Source organism: Hipposideros armiger, unplaced genomic scaffold, assembly GCF_001890085.2.
Source record: "Hipposideros armiger isolate ML-2016 unplaced genomic scaffold, ASM189008v1 scaffold_77, whole genome shotgun sequence".
Taxonomy (NCBI): domain Eukaryota; kingdom Metazoa; phylum Chordata; class Mammalia; order Chiroptera; family Hipposideridae; genus Hipposideros; species Hipposideros armiger.
The window spans coordinates 2398642-2422576 of record NW_017731427.1 but is presented as its reverse complement, the minus strand read 5'-3'; positions in this window follow the sequence as shown (position 1 = coordinate 2422576).

Here is a 23935-nt window from a genome sequence, read left to right as displayed (position 1 = left end):
AGACCTTAGGCCCAGGTGCCCAAGGGCCAAGGGGCTCCAGCAGGGCGCTGGCAGGGACCCCTGCTCCCATCGCCAGGGCCAGTCTTGCCAGCATGGCATTGGGACAGAGCCGAGTTCCGGTGTCTGGGACACATCACAGGATTTTAACCCCAGGCCTCATCTCAGCAATGGGCAACTACACCTTTTGGGGAACTAAGGAAGTGATGTTAAAATTGTGCACCTTTTCTTCTGCGGCTGTTAAAGATTTAGGAAGAAGCTCGAATGTGCCTTCCGGGCCGAATTCCCTGGTTTAGCTAAGTCAAAGCAACGGGAATTAGCCCACCTGCCTATAATCCTGAAACCTCCTACACACCCCTTTCACAGAAGCGCGACAAGGATTAATCATTAACGTTTATAAAAAGACCTGGAGAAAGAAATCATTACTCCTAAATGCTAAACACTGTTAAGGATTTGGAGAACGATATCAAGATAAATATAAAACGATAATGCCACCTAGCAGTAACTACCTCTGGGCGCACATCTGCCGGACAGCACAAGTACCCACATAATTGGTGTTCCTTGGGGGTCCTTTGAACACCTGACATGATTGAGTTAGTAAGTCATTCAAGGGTTCTTGTCATCCAGGGAGATCAAATTACACAGGCTTAGATGACTGCCGTCACGTTTGCTTTACGGGGATTTTTGAGATGGTCTTATAGGCCGTTCAGGCCATTACTGAAATGGGACAGTGTTTGACTTTCACAGTCCCTACAACCCACACCAGGAAGCTTAGCTCCCTTTATGCTGGTGGCACGTTTCCTACGCTGAGACCGCAAATCAATGCACACGGATTTAGCTAAAGAAACCACTACCCACTTGCATGAGTTACAGTGTGAGCAAACGGACAAGTCATGAACTTGCTCAGTGCTGTTCTTTTTGTAGAACACAAGCTCTAATATTTTACCAAGTGTCAGGGCCAGTTTTCATCAAAGGGTAACACACAGGTAGGTATTACTGTAGGATTTATTAAATACAGACAGATCACCCCAAATTGAAATGAGCTACACTTGTGAACTAACCAATGGCAAGTCACCCGCACCTGTCCCATAAATGTTGTTATTCCTGTTTTACTGATAAAGAACCGGAAGATCTGGAATGTCATGTCAAGGTCACCCAGGTCATAAAGTAAAAGCACACACATACAAAAAAGTGAGCTTATTTGCCAACTTGTATGTAAGTACGTAGGAAGCAATTTCTAGTTCTAACTCAAAAGCATGCCTCGTTTTGTTTTTGACCTCAGTCACATGCACAAAACCGAGACCCCAGCCTCAGAATGCCACCTATGTATGCAAAAGGTATCTCCTTATATGAAGGTAGAACAAGTAAGACACCACCACTGAATGACACATATCCCCCAGGAAACAGTGACCAGGGTAGGGGGCTGGCAGGCACGGATTTAGAACCAGGCACTCCCCACATGGGCGTGGATCAAGGAAGCCACCCAGGAGACACAAACTCATCCTTACTCTTCCAAATGGCCACACGAAAAACATATCTAGCGCCTAAGAGCTCGCAGGCCTAATTGAGATTTTTTTTAACCTGATGAAACCATTAATTATTTCACAGAAACTGAGCAAACATGTAGATGTCACATCCTATGACTGTTTATTCCAGTTGCTGTCCTGGGAAGATAGATAGAAATTAAAGTAGCTCATCATTAAGTAGTCTCTTCCTCCTCGATCTCCTGGGTACTCAATGTTACTGACTCTACTGTCTTGCTTTTCTTTATACTCAAGCAGGGAGGTGTTACGGTACAATTGCTAATATTTATTGAACTCCTCCTCTTATCAGGCACTTTACCTTCGCTCCTCCATTTAATCTGTCAATAAAATTACAAGACAGATTTTAGTATTTGCATTTTATCTGCATTTTGTGGTCAGAGAGGCCAAGAGTTTGCTCTAAGTTATACAGCTAGTCAGTGGTGGGCCTGGAATCCAACCCAGTCTGTGCACCTGCCAACTCCTCACCTAATCACCCCACTTCATGGATGAAGGGGGCAGACGAGGCAATTCTCACCAGTGTGTGCCCTGCCATGCGCTGGAGACCTGGCTGACCTAACAGTGAAAACCAAGGGCGTTCGTTTGCTTCCAGCTAATTTAACGTTGCCGGACCTGACGTCATCTACACGCCTACCCACGGGTGTGTGTACGTGTGAGTGGGTTGCTAATGGACCACGGGCTATCTGGGCTGTGCCCTGGAAGCACACAGACACGTGTTTCCAGAAATTGTTCTCCATCCTCGTGTAATGGACCCGAGGGTCTTCACCCAGGGGAGACCGGATGCTCTAAGCCGGCGCTGGGGGGCACTTCCTCCCATGGGGGCGGCTCCACGGCCGCAGGCCACGGGGACTTTTGTCTGTGTAGGTTCCTGTATGATTTCCTTTCTTTTCGTACGTGGCCTTCTCTCCCGTCCTTTGAAGGACCTTCCCCTCCCTTCTCTCCTGCCTGAAGGGCCGATCACGGTCGTGAATGTCACCAGGGCTGGGTCTCGAGCAGACCAGGCAGTGCCCTGCGGGTCTGCGAGGCGGGCGGCTGGGGAGCAGAAAACAGTGCCCCTCCCGCACCAGCTCCTTCAGAAACAGCAGCTGCAGGTGGTCCCTCCACCTGTTCAAGCTGCTTCTCAGCTTAGAGTAGATAAACACACACCGTTTTAATTTCAACACTGCGCCAGCATTTGTTGTATCCCTTTGGCCCCTTCCAGGAGAAAGAATTTCAGAGAAGCCTGGAGCAGAGAAAGCATTATAGTAGGAGGCCACTGCAGGAAAACATAGGAGGGGTGGTGGTGGGTTTACAGGAGGGCATGGGTACGAGGCGGGCTAGGGAGGTTGGAAAGTGGGAAAGCCACTGTGGGTTGTGTGTCAGTGGAGAGTTGGGAGTGAGGCTGTTCCTTCCGAGAAAGAGAAGGAGCCCGGGACAGTCCTGGGGCTCTTGGTTGGAGACCTGGCCCATGCTGTTTACTGAGACAGAGAACATGTGGGGGGCAGCAGGGTTGGAGGAGAAGGGAATAAAATCTGACCTGGAATTGGAGCAGTTCATCAAGTTTCTGCAGCTCCTTCAGGAGGTGGAGACAGTTCTGTAATGCTGAAAGTGCTGATGCCCATGAGTAAATCCCTTCGGCCACGTATCAGGCCGTAGCCCTTTTCTTCCCGGAGAGCCCGGAGCTGACCGTCGACTGACACACCCCTGCGGTGTCCCACAGAATCAGTGCTTCCAGGATGCACTGGAAAACCATGCCCTAACTCTGCAAATACAGGTATAAGATGAAGTCCAGAGGATCAGGGAGATCAAGGAGGTGTCCGTCCCGGAAGCGGTGTTTGAATTGTAGGAAAGGATGCACCATGGTTCAGAAGACAGAGGCACAGGCATGGGCTTCCCTCAGAGCTGTGACATGCCAGGTTCGCAAGGCAAGCCTTTCCTTCTCCTAAACAGCTTCCCCGGCCCTCACCTGGATGGCCCCCGATGGCAGGTGTGCTCTCGCTCATAGACATCGGTCATCTCCTTGCAGTGCCATTATCACAGCGTGTGTGACTGTCCACCAGTCTGTTTGCTGATTGTTATCTTTGGTTTCAGCCCCCCCGTGTGCCCATCTCACAAGAGCGGGGCTGGTGGCTTTTACTGATGACAACTTTGACTGTCACAACTCTATCCCTAGTGTATAACCCACCACCTGGAACAGGTGACCCCTCGGTAAATATTTGATCATTATTTGTCCAACAATTATGTTGACTGTGTGATGAGTATCAGGAAGGGCGTCAGTTACAGATGGGGAATTTGCAGACACCCTGACAAGTGTCTCTTATGGCTGAACTTGGACTTCATGAGACGGAGAGAAGGGGAGAGTTGAACAAAACTGGCCAGGTCTCCTCTACGAAGGGCCTCAGGCATCATGTGTGGGACCTGACCTTCATCCGTGTGCAACGAATGTGGAGCTATCCTAGGATCTGAATCCGGAGAGAAGCTGCGTTACTCGCATTTGAATGGCTTCCCTACATCCTGGAGATGCTCATGGGCTATGGATGACTGGTGCTGAATTAACTTACAGTGACTCCTCTAAAAGCATGACCCACATACCACATGATATAGTTTTTGAAGATGACATTTCATCAAAACTTGGGGGAAAAAACATGAAAATAAATGTATTTTGTCTTATATGTAACAACAACCCAGTTATAGTTACAACTTAAAAAAAATAGTTCCTAGAATAAAAACAATTCTTTGGGGGGTAAAAACTTGTCAGACAACTTTTGATGATAGGATACTACTACATCCTTCTCTTCACATTTACTTTTGCTGCATAAGAACCATCACATTTGGAAACAAACATCTTGGGTCTTCATCATTTCCCCCAAAGATCTCTCTTAATTATTTGATCTGTATAATTTTCTTTAGAAGAGCCTATCATATCATCATCCTTATGGAGTTTTTCTAGGTTAAAGCTAATTAACTGTTAACTGCCAAATTCTTTTTTGCAAATGTCTTTGTGTGAGATTTAAGCAATTCTGCAATATCACATTTATTGAATGTTACAAGTTGTATGTATTTTAAAACTTTTATGATTTCTCTTTATAATTCAGTTGTATTTTCTTTGCATTGCATTGTCTGAGCCTCTGTATATCATTGACTCAATGGAAATGAAAACACCATGACATGAAACAATGAAGACTAGTTTGTAAGTGGTCAGTTCATTAATGGGGAGCTTCCTGCTGGATGACTTCTGCTTCTCGATGCACCCTGCACCTCTGGAGAAGAGATGGACGCTTGTGGACGAGGACCATGCCCTCTCTACGCCTGGTCCTACCAGGTTCTCCATCGTTCCACACCATGCTCCGGGCTGTCCGGCCTCTCTCCAACCTCACTCAGTGTTTCCACCAGGAAAGCCCAAACCTATTGCTCAAATGTCTTCCATTCATATTCACTCCTTGATCACTTACTTTTTCATTCTTATTTTTCTTTTGATGTCTGGGACACAGAATGCAATAAAAGTGCTTTAATGTAGCATATAAAAAAAGCTGTGTTTGTGCCCTGTGGAGGACCTTTTCAATCCCATCTGATACTTGACACTCAAATAAAAGGATAACTCTGCTTAGAGACCCCCGACAAGTGCTGCGGCTTGCTTTTGTGTGTACACACTTACCAGCCAACCGTTTGCCTCTCCACAGATGGACCCAGACGCACAGATGCAAACACCTCCAGCGATATCGGGCACCGCTGCTGCTTGACTGTCCACGCGGCTCTTCATTCCATGAGTGCTTCTCCCACCAGCACCTGGCTGGACGCGCCAAGCCCCACACCCGCATTCCTTGTGCCCACCACTTTACAACCATGTAATGAAATAGATTATAATGATCTACTCCATCTTGGTCTGTCCAATGAGACTTGAAGTTCCTCAGGGAAAAAGACTGGATCATACTCTACTCCTTAAATCTACAATGTCTAGTAGAGTATGATATATACCAGGCACTTACTAAATGTTAGTTTAATTAAGTAATGAATGCATATGAGCTTTTTGTTATGCTTATGTTGATATAACGATACTAAGTTGTAAACTCTGAAAAGGCAGAGACTGCACTGGATTAGGACATAGCTCAGTGGTCAGTGCCTCTCGGCTGGGAAAGACCTGAGCAGGGCTCATGCATTCTTCACCTTGGTCTTCGTCCTGCCTCTCCTGGATGTATAGCCCTGGGCAGGTCAACTAACCACGGAGTGTCCCTGTCATCTCTAAGGTGACAGGACCGCACTTGAACTCCACTGGAGGTCCACAGAATCCCTATCAGGAGCTCAATAACTCCATGAATCATTGGACAATATGTAATTTACCAAACAAGAAAGTTCCTTTTTAATCATTTCACTATTTGGTGCTTCCTCATAAAGTAGTAATTTTTACCACCTGTATTCTATCTTCCCCAGGAGTAATCTACTAATATCTCAACTCCCTTCTAGCTAATATTAATTTTGGTGTCATTTGTCCTCACTGACAAAGTGCATTCATCATCTTGTGATGTGAAAAGTTTGAGATCTTTAGGAGGCACTGATTTGTTTGGGACAAAGTGGGCACTGGGTTCCTACTTTTTCAACTTAGAAACTTTAACTTATTTTTGTCAGATTAATCTCCGAAAATGCACAAGTGTGACTAAATATAGAAAGATACCACGGGTCCTCACTGTGGAAGGGAACACTAAAGTGCAACAGTTTCAAAATCTAGGCAGCATAGAGAAGGACATTTATTCTGAAACCATCGGGAAAGGACATAGCTTCTTGTCACTATGGAAAGACACCGACAAGAACAAACTCTTCGTCTTACATGTATGTATTTACAATGTGACACTATGAAGAATGAGGCCGCTTTCATTGTTTATCCTGTATAGACACAGCTCTGGGGTATGTTATGGAACTTGTACCTTAAAGATCGATACTTGAAGTACCGACAAGTCAGCTTTGTGCAAGCATCTGAGAGTGGCAGAGTATGCAATTCCACGTTCTGGGATAAATTCATAATCACAGTTTGGTGCAAATGATAGAATTTTCAGGAAGTAAAACAAATCCACAAGTGAGAGGTTTGACATTGTGAAAGCAGCAGTATCAGGAGCAAGACATTTTGGCGGGCCCAGGAGATCTGAGAGCAGGCGAGAAGATGTCCCAGGTGGTGAATAGTCATGCTGCCGTGCAGAGGACCAACGCAAATGCTGAAAAGGTTAGAGATCTGGCTGATTCAAATACATGATTAACTGTGAGAATGATGGCTGAAGAGTTAAATTTAGACCAACAGATAGATGATCAAATCCTGAAAGAGAACTTGAACATGAGGAATGTTTCTGGGAACGTGGTACCAAGCATGGTGAGTGGTAAACGGGACACAGAGCAAAATCTGGATATTTGTTCTGGCCTTTTGGAGGGAGAGGGATAAAGTAATGCTTTAGGAAGAAAAGGGTAACCAGCGCTGAGCCAAGGAGCCAGAGAACCAAGACTCAAGAGATGGGTCTTCAGTGGAGACCTCAACCTTCCAGGACCCACCCTAACCTTGAGTAACTCACCTTGCATTTCACCTGTGCACTCTGCTGAGCACACATTAGGTATGCAGAATTATGTTGAGCACAATGAGAGCTATAATCATGAAGGAGATGTTATCCCTGTCCTTCAGCTGTTTAGGATACAATGAAGGAAATAAGACAAGCACAGGAATCATGATAAAATACCACACGTGATGCAGTAAATGGCACAAGCCAAAGATCAGCACCACCGAGCAGTTTTATGAGATACCTACAGCTCTATTCAGAGCAAGTATCTATATATTTCTATTACACTGGTGGTATACTCAATTTATCTTCCAAGTATAACAGGACATCAGTGTATTTTGGTGTGGTATGTTTGGTGTAAACTTCCGTATTATGTCAAATGGGAAATTACAGTGAGTGCCTTCACCACGCAGTCTGCTTCAGAATACACTGTCCATTCAATTGTTTTTTATCTGTCTCCTTGTGTTGACATGGTGGACCATGCAGATGTTAAAGATTCAAATATACTTTTAGAGGGACAAAATTTTCCACTACTGAGAAGAGTTTAGAAGATGTGATGATGTAAGCTTTGAAGGCATTCCCAAAAATGAGTCCATCAATACCTTCTTCAGTTGATGCCTCCAAATAGGGTGATATCCATTTTAATATTTGAAAATTTGGTGTATTTGTTATAAAAATCAGTCTCATCACTTAAGATCACGTACTGTATGCATTTATTTATTCGGAAAACACGTGTTGCATTTCTTGACATTTTGGTAGAGCTAGATTTCTGCATCCATCACGTATGAAGTTTACAGACTGCTTAATTTTCATCAACAGTCAGCAAATTAGTGGATTCCACATTGACACTTACATTTGAACCTAAAGGCTTATTTATTTTACCATCCACATTAAGGAAACATTATAGAGAGCTTTTAAAAGAAAAATAAATAGCTTTGGGGACAAGGGAGCAAAACGAATCCCAATTTATCATTTGGCGAGGTTCAGCAAACACTGCATTGTGAACCAAGAGCCTCTCATAAGGACAGCTGCAATACGCTAAAGCATCCGCCATTACACTGAATTGACTTAGATAGAAACCTTGTAATTTCTTGATTGTTTGTGGACTTGAGCCCATTTGCGATGACTGTTGTGTATGTGCGTGTTTGTGACAGACATGAAGGGATAGCTTAGGTATTAGTGGTAAAATAAATACATGTCACTGGGTGCAGCAAAGTGGGAACAAGTAACCCATGCGTGGACTGCCTTCCACTCCTTCTAATTCAAACCAGGGCCCCATTAAGAAGGACACTCCTGCGTGTATGCAGCCTGTATGTACTTAGGGATTTTTATAAATGTGAAATGCACCAAGTATGAAGTAATAGGAATAAAAAATTACTAGATGTAGCCAAGAGGAAAGAAAAAATGAGGAAAGAGAAGAGCAACCATATAATTTACCGTGCTAGATACTTTCAAATAAACTAATGTTAAAGCTACCGTAAGTGCTGATGAGAACCCACTAAGTCAGCATCTGATTTATGATTTGTGAAGGATCTCCTCATTATCCCGTGTTCAGATGAGCTACTTGAGGGGCAAATGACTTTGGGAGCCAAAAAAAAAAAGCACTTAAATCTCAAGATCCCTGCAAACCGTGACCTAGCCAGCATTTTGGATAAATACTTTTTCTTCTATTGAGCATTACCATGACTTATTAGACCAATGACCAGTGATATTAAAAAGCCTTTGTTGTTTTTCGTCTCCAAGAACCTGGCTACGGTTGTTTTCATACAATAAAAATAACTGCCTCGTTTTGGAATGGATTACAGTCCAGCCGAAGCACACAGAGAAACACGTTTATAAAGCTTGGACCCTGAAGCTGCCACTGAAGTTTGTTTTTGTTAATTACTGTGTGCCTTGGGTTGCCTTAAATATTTGAGCTTAGTGTTGTTGTTTATTTGAAGGTACAATGAAACACATCAGACTTACCAGCCATCATCTTAATAAACGGCTCTGAGGGCCCTAAAACGCTGAACTAATACAGCAGAGTGACTCGTAGCAGCTGTTCATCAAGCACTTATTTTGGGTAAGAAGGTCATGAAGACTTCTTTCTCTTTGGCTAGGAACTGCTATTTCATGGTTGTCATGAGTTATTGAAACAAAGCTGCCAACCAAATACCCATAATTCAGCCACGGACAGTTGTGAGTTATTTTAAATTAGCAATGGCCTTGGTGAATCCAAACAGAGAAGAAACTTTTGTAAATGAAGTTCTCGATATTATATGCAAGACCTGTATTTCTCCCCAAATAATCTGTTGGTGGTATTTATGGGGGTTGAGTGGGAGGTGGGTTATGATTATAGCTGGGTTATTTTAAGCCATCGATTTCAGGTGGTTGGGAAAGATGATAAAAAGAGGGGGAATGTATAAAAGGAGACACAAAAAGAAAATTTGTAACAAGGTTTTAGCATAATTTAAGGAGGTCCATGTAATTTAAATTTGATCCACTTTCTCTATCTTGGAGGCTATGCCACCCAAACATAGATAGTATATAGACCTAGGTAAAAATCAAATATGTCCTCAGACCAATAAAGGGATATTTTGGTCTAAAACAAAATAAAAACGAGTGTTACAAAAACTAAAACCAGTGCCACAGAAACTCCCTGTAAAATGCCACGACTGAGATCTTTTACATGCCGTTAGAAGGTAGAGGGATTGTGCCCTGAAAACTCCAACAATCATTGTAATATTGGGAGGACTCTGACAAATTCTCATTGTACCATCTGTTCTGATTTCTATAAGCGCAACTCCATCCTTCTGTTTACAGAAAATGTGCCTTTATAACATACAGAGGGGTAAAAAACAAAACAAAACCATGTCCTTTCAGGCTCCTCCAAGATCAGCTGGTTGGAAAGAGAAATAACTACCCACTACCACAAGCTACAGGAGTCCCTCAACAGACTTGGAGATTGAAATTGACACTTTATCCTGCAAAGCGCATTTACTTTTTATTCATTATTATTCATAACTCCATGTAAATAATCTCTGCCTTGTAATAGGTGATAAATGTGTCTATAGATAATGTAAATCTCAGGATAACAGTATATGAATGAGGGTTTCTATATTGTAACATATAGAATTTATCTTGTTTGCTCAAGAAACTCATCGACTGACAGCACCCTCCTATTTGCCTCACATTTACCCATCTTGGGTACAGCTGTCTTGTATGGAGGAGGAGAGCAATGTGCTAACACCTGCCACATCTGAGGCTCTGCAGAATACGGTTCTCAGTGCCAGCCACCTGCGAAGTCACTCCCCCTTTTCCACTGGTACAAATATTCAATGAAGCTTAGAATAAGTTACATCAGGCTGCATGGCAGTAATTCATGTGCAGATATAAGATGAAATGATATAAATAGAATGCTAGAAATCGTGATTAGCATTCCGAAGCAGGATCAGCAAATTTCAGATGAGATAAGGCCAATGGAAGTAATTTACCAACTGTTTAAAATACATTAGAAATATCTAGTTTCATCTCAGTGTAATTTGTTGGACATTTGATTTTGAGTCTCTTGGAGGAAATCTAAATAAATTACTAGAAAATGGGATCAACAGAAATCAAAAATGATATAATCATAGCAAGTCAAGTGTATGCATGCTTTTAAAATACCTTCAAGTTCATTGAGAAGACATGTTTTTATTTTGATATGTGAGTTGATGTGGGGTTATAAAAAATGACTTGCTCATTTATCTGAACCATAGTAACTTTAACCTATAAAGATGTAATGAAAAGATGCTAATTACATATTTGTGAATTATTTCTATGAGTAGAAAAATCTTTTAAAAGTAAGGAAGCTTCCACAGATTCTATCTTCCATCAAAGGTGCAGCCTGTGGTTCTGGATTACCATCGTGTCTTGGTTCTTCCCTTTTTATAAAGGAGGCATTTGAGCAACACTGTTAAGTCAGGAAATCTAAGGTGTCTTATCTCCACACAATACATTCTGATCCCTGCTCCTCAGAGCAATTAATATGTGTGTGTGTGTGTGTGTGTGTGTGTGTGTGTGTGTGTGTGTGTGAGTGGCTGTAGGATCGAAGAATCTTGAGAGATACTGAATACATATCTGAAGGTTTACATGGGAGGAGATTAATAATTGTATTTAGGGGCTTGTGTTTTCATCCCGCCCTTCTGAGAGAAAGAAAACTACTCTTAAAGTCACATCTAATGTCTTTTTCATACACCTTTCATTAATACAATGTTTAACTTACACACTCATGATCTAAGTAAAATATATCAGACAATAATTTTGGAAATTTTAAAACCGCCACAGAAGAGAGAAGAGAGCTGACAATTTTGAGGGCCTCATAAAATGCCAGTGAGAGTCCTTAGCTCACAGGATCTCATGATATCATTTACAACTCTAACAAGCAGTTGCCCAGGGAGGAAACTGCAGCTCAGAGAAGCTAGGTGACTTTGGCCAAGTCATAGTCACTAATTCTTTCAATACATCACATTGCTACCAAGTCAGAAAACACTATAAAGCCAAGTAAAAGCAGGAAACGAAGTTGGATTTATCATGAAAGACATTCCCACAGAAAGGTCCGTGTAACATGATGGTCCGCACAGCTGAACATCAGGAATGTTGCATCTTAATCTCCATTCACTACCAAACAGCAGTGGAGTGTCTAGACAACGACATACATCAGTCACTCTGAGGCCTCTGAGGGGCACTGCTTTGGATTTCTATCTCCATTACAGCAAACCTTGCTGTTTGTAAGGGGCTGAGCTTCTGGAAGCAAAGAATCCTGCCTCACCCCTGTTTTTGAGGGGAAGGTGGGGGGATAGGTGTTGTTAATATGCAGATCTTTAACAAAATGGCAACAGCCATAACCAGCTAAGCATATTTTTATTGGAAAGGGGAGAGTTTTTAAGAGTTTTTACATACTGGATGCACTTCATTGCTTTTTTTTTTCCCTTTCCAATAAGACAGCAATTGATGAATGCTGTTTGAGTTTCATGAACTCTCATAAAGAGTGTTTATGTCCACAAACATTTACGCATTTGGCGGGTGTTCACTGTGTGTGTGCAAGGTCTCCATGACAGTAAAAGGTCTCCATGACAGTAAAGAGTAAGACATGTGGTCATTGTACCCACCTCCGCGGACCTCTGATTTTCACAGGCATCATTTTATAAGTTTCACACTGGAAATATGGAGTGAGGAGGGTAAGATTTCCTGTTGGTGCTGCAGCCTGAGAGCCAGCCGGGGCCCAGAGAGCTCCAGCTACTGGCTCCAAGTGGCACAGGAGGCCCCAGGAGGTCACAGCAGGACCTTTTGCAGGCAGCATTGTATGTGTTTTAAAGAGAAGATGGTAAATCACTGAATTCCAAAATGCCAGGTAACTTGATGTAACTCCTGGGGCCTCTGTGGCTTTGTGCGTGCACACACGTTACAGTTTGAAAGACATCGTTCCTTATATGACAGACTGTGGGGCTACCTAGCTACCTATCTCTTTTATATCATGAAAATGAAAACATGCACACACGAAAGACAGCTGACTGCCTCATGCAAGACTTTCAATGAGTGACAGAATACAAGAAATAATTGTGATCACCGTGGAGGCCCTGAGTTTTGTTTTGTTTGTATCTTCTTTTTCTTCATCTAATTTTTAAAAATCAGAAACAGAGGACCACCACCATCCACACAGGCACTCCGAGAAGGGGCCAGGGAGAAGAGGTGCCCCTGGGAAGATGCACATGTGCACCCCCGTCCTGTCATGCCATGCCTGCCAGACCCCCACTCCTGAGAAGGTGAGCAGACGTCAGGATACAAACAATGGCCACGCTTAGCTGTCTGCGGGCGTGGGAAATTGAACCCATACGTTTCAGCACAGGTGTGCAAAGATCGATTTCTTTAAGATAAACTTTTAATTTTATAATAGTTTTAGATTTACAGAAAAAGCTGTGAATTGTTTATGTCTGGAATTTTCCATGTCATATTTTCAGACCACAGTTGACCTTGGAAAGTGAAACAGCAGGTAAGAGGGAGCTACGGTCATACACATGAGAAGGCTGAAGTGAGACCTGCGGGCGCGTGTAGAAGAGGACAACTTCCAAATGGCTAAGTAGGTTACAAGCATTACAAATCGTTTATACTCTGAGGGGAGTCTTTTCTTACGTTGGTCCCAGTTTGGTCCCCGAGAGCAAACCCCAGAAGCAAACTTTCAGGAGCCTCTAAGAGCTTAGGCTTATCTTTGGAACAGGAAGAGGAAACAGCCACTCAAGTGCTGTCAGTCACGGCACCTCGCCTGACCTCACGTATCTTCTCATCATTATGAAGTTGTTGAAATTAGAATCATTTGCTTATTGAAGATGTTACTGCACTGTGCTAATATGTAGTGAGTCATATTGTCGATGGAGCACAACACGCAGCCTCTGCCCTCTAGGAGATAACAGTCCGACAAGAGGAAGACACTGGAGTACAACCAGCAAAGCAAAGTGGGAAGAACCACGAGAAAACCATCAACACCTCAGAGAGGACAAAGCGCCCTTACAGCCATGATGGAAGCATCTATGTGCAAACCTCACCATCAGCCCACATGTATTGACATGCTACAGTGACTATTATGATTCAGATAAACAATAGCCAATTTAAATGTTCTACTAAATTTGCACGTCAATAATCCCATTTGCCACTCTTCCACAATGCCCCATCTTGCCAAGCAAACATCATATTTATATGCAGTGTTCCCTTGGAAAAGGTACTAAACCTCTTTTTATGAAATCAGTGACTATATTAGAGATGCGCTAATCCTGCAACTGCCATATCTTTTTCCTTTTCATCCTTTTTTTGAGGGGTATTTATGATACTAGCTTCTTTTTCATTGACCCCATGTGAGAAATGTGAATATAAACCTCGTTTCACTTTTGTGAAGACAGAATTTATTTGTTCAGACTTTGCCTTTACTGTTTTTCCTTGGAAAATTGTTCATTATCTTCCCCTGTTTCCTCACCTGTAAAGGGAAAAAAATAGCTAACTCAAATGGCTGTTCTAAGTAAATATGCCTGAAAAAAATTAAATAATAACTCAAAACCCATGACAGATTTCTGCAGTTAAATTATATTATCACATTTTCTTTTCTTCTTCACAAACACATTATGAAGCACAAGTTGGTCTCAATTTGGTAACTGTGACAAATTATTGTGTCACTATTCTAGGCACCATGAGAAATTGTAAAATACTCGAAGTGTCTTTCTCTATATTCAAAATACCTCAAATGGAATTAGGAGATAAAATAAACACAAATTTATGCAAAATTTGAAATTGACATGGAGAAATTATAAGCATACATGTATATTTGACAATATATGTATGTATATTATAGATGTTGATATATGTTTATATGTGTGTAGATTAATATGCATGACCCACACACATATATTTAAAAGCTCATTGTGTGTGTGTCTATGTGACTATTTTTATTAAATGAGTTACAGGTGTGAATGTAGTGAATGAGGTTAAATGACATGCCAATAAGGAAACTATAGAGTAGAAGTTTTGGCTCATGTTCTGTATAATTAAACTAAAGTATATTTCTGAATTCATGTGAGGTTGACCACAGAAAGATATTAAGAAGAAATATAATATAATAAAAATATACATTCAGAGGGTTCAAATCTCCATGTTATTTAATTTTGGAAAGCTTTTATATTTAATCTATATTCTTCCACTCTTCTTTAGAAAATTTTTACATCATTTTATTAAGAAAAATAAGAGGATGGCCGGCCAAGTGGCACGTTGGTTAAGAGCTGGCTTAGGACGCCAGAGGGCCCCGGTTCGGATCCCACATATGAGGGCCAGTGACACTGCCCTCTACAGCTAAGATGCTGAACAACAGCTCAACCTGGAGCTGGGCTGCCGTGAGTCACCGACGACGGTGTAGGCTGCAGCCCCTGTGGCAGTGGGTTGCCATGGGCTACCGTGTGTAGCCAGCAGCCAGCGTGAGCGGCCAGCAGCCACCGTGAGCGGCCGTCCCAGCGACTGATCTGCCTCGCCTGGGAAGAGCGCAATGATGGTGCCAACTTGGGCCAGTGAAGCGACGTCCTCCACAACTAGACTGAAGAACAAAAGGACAGCAACTTGTCTGTTCCCCTTCCCCCAATTCTCCAGCGCTGTTCCCATCCCCCAATTCCCCAATTTAAAAAAAAATAAAAATAAGAGGATACCAAACGAGGATTTATTCTGTGATCTTGGAAACGAGGATTTTTCATCTTGAAATACCATGCAAAATTCAGCTGGATTTCAAATCTTTCTTCTTTTGACACTCAAGTCAATGTAAATAACAGAAGGACACAACTACACGCAGCTTCACACCCCTGGCCGTCTAGGTGGTCCAGATCAGACAGAACCAGGCCTCCCGCGTGCCTTCAGGTGAGGCTCATTCATAATGAACCGTGCCCGTGTCCCCTCCAGCTTGAAAGTTCATCTGGTCCAGGCTGGCTGCTTGATGGGGGCCATGAGAGAACCTGACAACGAGGCAGGAATGACGCAAGCCCACGTCAGAGCAAACAAATGAACCCAAGGGTGCCTCGTGCACCCATGACCTTTGGCACTTCCCCTCCAGTCTTAGAGACTAGCTGGCACTTTATCCTGAAGTGATCAGTCAATGATTCTGACCTTCAGGTATATGCATGAGGTGCATGACATGGAATGTGCATTTTCTTCCAAAGAAATGATCAGTGTTTCTGTAACTGATATATTTCACACACACACACACACACACGGACGCTTGAAGAAAATAAAATAAAACACATTCTGTGCAGGAGCTGGGTTTGGGGAGACCTCCTGGCTGACCACTCCCTGCATGCTGCCTCTGGTGGGCAGAGGGCTCTCAGCGGACGTCCCCCATCCCTCACGGTGGGGAAACTGATGAAAACCTCCACACGTACATTTTAATTTCTAAAATGTTTACTTCTACAACGTGAGCACTGCATATATTTAACTCTCCAGGCACCTTTTCCACCAAAATTTAAACTGTAGCTGGAAGATGAGATTGTTTGCATTAGACTACACGATTTGACGGCAGAATAATAATATAAAAGCTCTTAAATTGAAAAAAAAAATCTCCTGTACGTTTAGTACGTTCCCATGAGGCTTACCTACCACAGAAAAAATTAGAGCTAACTGGCACAGTGATTCCTGTTGTCTTGTACAGGTCAAAGGTCGAAGTTGACGCTATCTGGAGAGCGAGTCATGATTCAAGGTAGGTTTTTAAGTGGGTTTGATACAGGCTTGTAAAGAGGCCAAAGGAGAGGCTGCAATTTTAATGCTAAGTGGCTTTGCATTGGAAAAATGCCCAAGGGCCACGTCTAGCACAGTCACTTACTAATGAGTGACAGGAGATCGATGGGGACAGAGTGCAAAGGCTTTGTCACCAGGGGCACTCGGCTCGTGTGTGATCAGCTTTAAGCAGCAGCACCAGAGAAGCGGTGTGCAGCCTAGTGCCCAGCCCTGCCACTGCCACCTCCACGTGCATGAGTGGCAGGTGATGTCAGGGGCCTGGACGCCCTGGAGGCCACTCTGCCAGCTCCTGGGGGACAGGTATACAAAGGGCCAGGAGGTGCTCCAGCGGGAGTGGCTCATGGCCCTTCCTTCACATGGCGAGGGGACATCAGGAGGGTGCCTGGTCCTCCTTAGCCCACCAAGCCCAGGGCCCGGGGTAGGTTTAAGCTCTGCTTCCGCGAGCAGACATTTCAAAGGCCTGTTGCTGGTTCCTGCAAATCCACCACCTCTCTAGTGGGTGGTCCCTCCCCAGAAACAGCTGCCTGGGGGGCCTCTGGCAGGTGCCCTGTGGACATGGGGCGCTGGGAGTGTGAGCTGATCCAGCTTCTCCTGAACGGGAATAAACAGGGTAAGGAAACAGCATGCCAGGGCTTGTCATTGGGTTATGTGCTCCTAACAGGCGCAGTGACACAGAAAGGAGAAACGGGACCTGGGGGTGGGGGGTGGGATGGTGTCTGGCTTTCTCTGCTCAAAAGCCACATGAAAACATTGAGAGAGAGAGAGAGAGAGAGAGAGAGAGAGAGAGAGAGAGAGGGGGGGGGGGAGAGGAGCAATTATTCCTGAGGTCGCCATGGGAAGGGGACCGAAGGCGGTTGGACAGCATGCATGCACAGCGCGGGGCTCTGTGGGCCTTGTGGGGGCCACTCCGCCCTGCGGAGTGAACCTGTGACAGCTCCCCGCACTCAAGGGTCTCTGTGTCAGAGCTGAGATTAGCATCAGGAAGAGGACACTTTTAACTGATCAGCTCATGTTCATAAAGCACTTTGAGGACATAGACAACTATCGACACGCCTACTAACACTAGTTACCATCATCAGTGACTGAGTAACCTTGGAACGTTCGGTTATGTGCACGGCGGTGCTTCCTCCCTCGTGCCGCTGCAGGAAAAGCGAAATGGCAGCTCCAGCTCTCGGGTTCCTGCTTCCTGCCAGCCTCCCTGTTCCGCCGTCCCAGGGCGGGTGACCTTTGTGCACCGTCCGGCTCAGGCTTCATACCTGGGAAGGGTGCCTGGGCTCACCTTATACTTGGGGGCCAAGTTTGCCAAGAGTCAGGACCTGGTTGACGTATATGAGACTGCTGACAGTTGATTTGGGTAACTGTTTCCCATTTAATCATCCAGAGGTGTCCTCTGTTTACATCTGCCTCATCCTTAAAAACAGCTTGCCTCAGGTCTTCATATTCCATTGCAAAGGGATGGTTTTTAACACTTTTGTCTACTCTTTGAACACAGTGATGATCCACTCCCTGCATCATGCATTCATTAAGCGCTTACTGTGTACCTCACGCATAAACCAAAATCCCTGACAGTTTGGTGGTCTTGTTGCATGGCATTTGAATCCAGGTTCAGATGGACACCATCAGCCACATCTCCAAATTACACCTATTTGTCAAGCTCAGTCCGTGCCCTCCTCCACCACACCTTTCAGACCTTGCCAGCTGGACATCATCTCATCCTTCTACGGCCTCTTGCAGACGCCTCTCTAAACTCTTTTACGTCACTTGCATCTTTCAGACTTCTTGTTCCCCATGTTTATGGTTTATCCCCTTAGACAAAGACTACATCTGGGTGACAGTTTACCACCCAATGCCTTACACATAGTAGGTTCTCAGTGAAAGCCCAATAGTGATTTCGGAAGTGAAGGCTGCATTTTCCCTGAAGAACTTTTTTAGTAGCAAGATTTTTGATAAATGTACCTGCTGGGAAACCTGTGGCATTCCTGAGTGAGATGAATATTCTAGATCAAAACTTCCTCTTCCTTTCTACTGCACAGTGCATGTGGCAGCAATATAAGAAATAGTGTTACCAAGAAAAGTAAAGGAGACTTCCGCTGAAATGGCAGACTGACATGGCAGAGTGGTTGCCTCCAAACACATAAAAATGCTATGCAAAATAGAGACATTTTTCTAAAACTCACACATTAGGAAGAAAGGGAATCTGCAGATTTCCGGCATGAAGGGAGAAGTGGGGGGCCGGGTGGAGAGCAGTGAAGATGCTAAAACCCTGGGCTATTGTTGCTGAGGGTCTATGAGTTCCTCTCCCAGGCTGTGAGTTCCACCACGCCCAGAACCCGGGGCACCACCTGGCAGTAGACGGGACCAGGACAGCTTGACAGCAGGCGCTGGGAAGCAGCAAGGAAGCTCGCCACCTGGTCAGAACCTCGGCTGGAAGGGGAAATCACCTGGGAGAACTTAAACTCTCAGAGTGGGGTTTGGCGTTGCCTGAACACAACGAGAAAGGACCGTAGTGCCCTCAGGGGCACAGCACAAGCAGAAAAACAAATATAAATCTGGAAGTAAACAGGACGAGATCACAGAACACCTAACCCCCTGGAAGGTAAAGTCACAGTGAAAATTCCTAACCACGTGAAGAGATAAAGCCCAGGGAGGGAGTCAGCACTTCCCACCCAAGGAGAATTAGGAGTCCCAGGATCCAGAAATGGCATGGCCATGTGAACAAATATGAAATGGCACTGAGGTGGATCATGGTTATAGATTTAAAAAAATAAAAACCATAGTAGAAAATAGGATGATATAAAAACATAGGCATACGCTTCATTACCCCTCCCGAAACCTGAGTGTGGGTGGCAATTAGCAACTCGCTTCCTAGGAGTGTCCTGAAAAGGAGGAAATAACTTGACAGTGGCAGAAATCTGATCACGTGACCAAGGGTACCTTCACCAATTACAAGTGATGCTGACATGACGCTCCCTTAATATATGGGACAGAAATGGCACTTTCCCTCCTCCAAACCCATAACCCCCATCTCATCATGAGGAAAACATCAGACAAGTCCCAAATGAGCGACTGCGAAACACCTGCCCAGCCCTCCTCAAAACTGCCAAGGTCATCAACAAGGACAGCCTGAGAAACTGACAGCCAAGAGGAGCTGAAGAAGCCATGATGATTCAGGGCAGTGTGGTGCCCTGGGTGGGATCAGGAAACAGGGAGAGAACAGTAGGAAAAACTAGCAAAATCCAAATAAAGTGTGGAGTTTAGTTGGTATGTTACTAATGTCCCCACAGTGGTTTCTAGCTGTGACAAATGTACTGGGCTAATGGAAGATAAAGCAGGGAAACAGGACACTGCACTACCTTTCTAACTTTTCTGTCAATCTGAATCTATTCTAAAAAATAATGATTACAAAAAATAGGCAGCTCTGACAGCCATCAAATAGTCCTTCTGAAAAGATTACCAGTAAAACAAATGCAATTGCTGAGAGAACGTTTCTTAACAACACAATAGCTGCCAGAACAATTGAAGGATGCATTTGAAGCACCAAGGAAAAATAAAAATGCAAAACTCTATATCCTTCCACATAATCTTGAATTTAAGCAAAAAAGAAGGTCATTTGCAGACAAACAACCACCACGAGACTCTGGCATTTGCAGACACTCATTAGGATGGCTAGTAGTAAAAGACACACCTCAGGAGAGCAAACTGACCTCAGAAGGAAGGAGTGATGAGTAAAGAAGTTAGGACACCTGAATGAGCATTTACTGTAAATAATAATAATGAATTCAAAAAGTGGTGGTTAAAAAAGGTATAACAAAATTAGTGGACAATAATAACTTAGAAAAAAAAGGATTGATAAGCAGTAAGGCTTTTTACAATCCTTGGATTGTTTAAAAGGAACATGCAGATTTTGATTAAGTTTAGACTTCATTAAGTCAAAAATGCTTGTAAAAATATGAAGAAAATCACTAAGGAAATATAACATTTAACTTGAGAATTAGTATAATGAGGTTGCTGAGAATATAGCTGCTCGATTAACCTTTACAATCCATGCAACATTCAACCAAGTTACTTCAACACAGATACCTCACAGGTCTGTGGTAAACACTGTCAAATCATGAAGTGCTTAGAACATACTAAGCTGTTATCAAGCATTAACTGTTGTTATCGCAGCCCTCAAACCAGTACAGAAAAAAAGGAGAGAGAAAGAAAATGTGGTGAATCCAAGAGAACACAGGAAGAGAAAAGGAATCCATGAAACAGCCTGTTAAATGGAAAACATAAAATATGATGATGGGAGTTAGTCCAAATATGCATCAGTTTAACAATAAATGTAAATGGATTATATTCATACATTAAAAGATTCAGATTTTCAGATTAGATAATAAACAAAATCCAGCTACAAGAGCTTTACAGAAACTCCATTTAATATGACCCCAAAAGTATGACTGTAAAGGATGGAAAAAGGACCAAATTCAATATGGTGTAGCATGATCGATATTTGGCAAAACTGATTTTAGGGCAAAAATTATTAGGAATAAAGAGGGTATTAATTAGGATTAGCCAGAGTTTTCCAAAGAAACAGGATACGTTTATATAGAAAGATATTTATCATAAGAATTTGACTCCCAAGATTATGTGAGCTAGCAAGCCCAAAATCGTGATTACCCATAACCCAGTTCAAGTTCAAAGGCACTCAGGCAGGAGAATTCTCTCTTACTCAGAGGAGGATTGGCCTTTTGTTCTATTCATGTATTCACCTGATGGGATGAGGCCCACCCACATTATGGAGGGCAATCTGCTTTCCTGAGTGTGCTCATTTAAGTGTCACCCTCATCCAAACACACCTTCAAAACAACTCCTAGTATAATAGGTGACAACATTTGGGGGTACTCTGTGCCTCAGTCAAGTTAAAACAGAAAATTAACCATCACAATAATAAGAGAAGCAATAAATCAGGAAAATGAAAAAAAGTCCTAAATTTACATTCAACTAACAAAGGAACCATAAAATCCATAAAGAAAAAATTGACAGCACTGCAGGAGAAATTAAGTAAAAAAAAACCTCTGGAAGCATTGTGGGAGATTATAGCACACCTCTTTAAGAAGCTGATATTATCAAATATTGATGATAATTGGGTAGATTTTTATATCATTTTGAACATAATTGATCTAACAGAAATATATAGAGCCTTACACCCAACATACAGAGAATACAAATCCTTGTCATTTGTACCTAAAACTTATTTTTTTTAAATTGAGTGCATACTTCGCTAGAACAGAATTTCCCAATCAAAGGTGATACAGGCATATTATTTAGAGGACCTCCACACCCCCAAATTCCCTGTATTTTTGGAAGCTTATATACACACACCCTAAAACAAAGTGAAAACAATTGGTTCACTATTTTGTTTGTAAATCTGTGGAGCACAACCAGGCCCAGTAAATTCATGTTATTACATCTACATGGTTATGTAGGTTTATGTTCAGCTTGTGGAATATTGGAGTCTGGCCTACAATTTTACCAATTTATACAGGTTGTAAGCTCTCAAAACCTAGGATTTTGACAACTGGCCCATATATGTAGGTAATAACTTTTCATTCTCTATTGCTCTGCCATATTTGACAATGATACTGTATAGTGTCTAACAAATATTAAATCCTATTTTCAAAAAGTTGGTTAAAGTCAGTGTTAAGCACTCAGCACACAACCACAGAGAATCTTCGCGAAAACCAGAGACAGAGGAACTACATGGATCGAAGCAGACAAAAGACACACGACACTAAATGACATGCAGGATATTGGATTAGAACTTGCACCAGCTGGCAGCATTTGAACAGAGCACATCGATCAGTTCAAAACATCGCAGTAATGCTAATTATCCCAGTTTTGACAATTGTACTGGGGTTTGTAAGCGATTGACATTAGGGGACGTTATATGAAAGGTATATATGGGACCTAGGTGTATTTTTTTTTGCAACTTTTCTGTATGTCTAAGTCTAAAATTATATCAAAATTTTAAGATAATCTGCAATTCAAACTTCTTTCTCATAAGTCCTCCTAAAGAAAACATTTTTTTCCTCTATCATTGGGGAAGCCTGGCCAAACTCAAAATGGGGAGAGAGAGAGAACTGCTTACTACAATATTTCTACATTTATGGCTACAAAGTCACAAGGACACGGTAACTGAATTCAGCAAAGGAGAATCAATCAATTCTGAAAATCATGTGATATTTGCAGAAGGGGAGTTATTGTGCCAGATCTCTAGAAATTTTATTTACTCTTTACCACAATAGACCGATAGTCTCCAAGTCAATTTGAATAGCACACCATTAAAAATCATACAGAGTCCAAATGTATCAAACAGATCAAAGCAAAGGTGTTCTCACACAGGTAGGGTGGGGGCCTGAGCTTCTTAAACAGAGAGTTCCCATGGGCCACTACACCCGCACCCTAAACCCCTGAAGCATAGCTCCAGAACATTCCAGAAGAGCTTGAAAGAGACTACCACAGACTATCAGGGGTTTGGCTGACGCTCTACTGATGACGTGTACAGTTGAACCCTCATAATGACATTAAATCTACTACTTGACTGCCTCTGATTAAGGGACCAAACTACTATGTCTTGTCTCCCCAAAGGAACCCATTCTAGCAGGACACCCTCGTGTGGGAAACACAGAATGGATCCCACCCACATCCGCATTTGCCAACTGTGTCTCCCAGGTATTAAACACTAACAATGCATGTGTGAGCTGGTGCATGTCTACTTCAGCTACAGACATTGAAGACAGGAGCCATATTTTGTGGGGGTTTTTATTATTAAAAAGGAGGGAGAGTCACGCAGCTTGGGATAAATACTGCAGAGAAGGAAGGGCTCTGTAGAAACCACTCTCCCGCCTTTACAGATTCTCAAATTATACTCCTCAAGAGGGCGCCTGCAGCAGCGCTGTCACTCATGATGAAGCGATCAGTCTGAGATTTATTATGAGTTTTCTTTTCATGTATTCAATGGGAAACGTCCCACAGGTGTGTTTGTGTTACAGAGATAGATGAAGATTAATTGTGTGCCCAGGCGCTGAAATGCATTGACATATTTTCTAAGATTTAAGTCCTGTTAATGTTTTACCAGAATTCTCAAGGACTAAAAGCAAAAGCAAAGCAACCATCATTTACCTTTCGGAAACAAATTCAACTTTCACCGGGAGGCCTAAGATTTTGTTTCTGGATACCTGGAAGGTGAAAGTGAAAGACCCTCAAGGTTGAACGAATGACCCATGACTTCTTCCCCTTAGCGTTCCCCTCCCAATATGACATATTGGGTTGTCGGAAAAGTCATGATGCATTTTTGCAACGAAAAACATTGAAAAAATACGTCATGACTTTTCCGACAACCCAATACTTCCTCCCAAAGATGTACTTCAGTGATAGCCTAAGACCCAAGAGCGCCAGCTAGCATTCACATACGAGTGGCTCTGACCAGAAAGCAAGTTATGTTAAAATCCTGGGACTTCTCTCACTGCATTTGTCTACTCCAGCCAGGACACCAGAGCTCCATCTCATCCATTGTCCCTTTGGACATGTCTACAGGCGACGCTTGCAGATGACAACATTACCTTA